The following is a 697-nucleotide window of genomic DNA, read 5'->3' as shown; positions in this document are numbered from 1 at the left end:
ACTGTTTAAAAATTTAAAAGAGTAACTGTAAAAAAATCCAGACACTTTTTATAGGTACCTACCTGCTTTCCTTATCTCTGACAATGGCTATGTAAGGAGGTAGCTCCGGATTTAGACTTAATAAGGCCCTAAACTCTCTGAGATACGGGGTTCTTTGTAAATCCAGATAGTCTCTATCAGAGCCAAATATAATTTTCGAATACCTAGAGGGTTAAGGTAAAATAAAATAAAGAAGTTACGCACAAATGATATTTAAGTTTACCAGTATATATATTTATACAGCATTTATGACAATCGCCAGCTCAAACAATTTTTTGGGGCCCATAACAGTGTAGGGGCCAGTCACGCAGCAAGAAATTTGCATAGGGTGAAGCTTTGGTGGTATGCGGGTGGTCTTTACTGATATTCTGTCGTCAATTAGTTCGCATCGTAAAACCAAACATTTCATTGAATCAGCTATACACTTCGTATGCATATTGTGACAAATTTATCCTTAGTTATGAAATGTAACAGCCGATATCGAAAAATGGAGTGGATGGGTACCCCTGGGCTGGTGGTCTCTTCCAGGGGCGCAGCTAGAATTAAGGCTAACGGATTTCAGGAGCAACCAATTCTGGTGTGCCTGGAGGTATGGCATACCCGCCAGGGTAAGCGGTAGGTTCGGGTGCCCTCCGCTAGAAAAAATTAAGATAAATGG

This window comes from Ischnura elegans, chromosome 6 (genome assembly GCF_921293095.1).
Source record: "Ischnura elegans chromosome 6, ioIscEleg1.1, whole genome shotgun sequence".
NCBI lineage: Eukaryota > Metazoa > Arthropoda > Insecta > Odonata > Coenagrionidae > Ischnura > Ischnura elegans.
The sequence above is the reverse complement of the archived record's forward strand: the minus strand, read 5'-3'. Positions refer to the sequence as shown.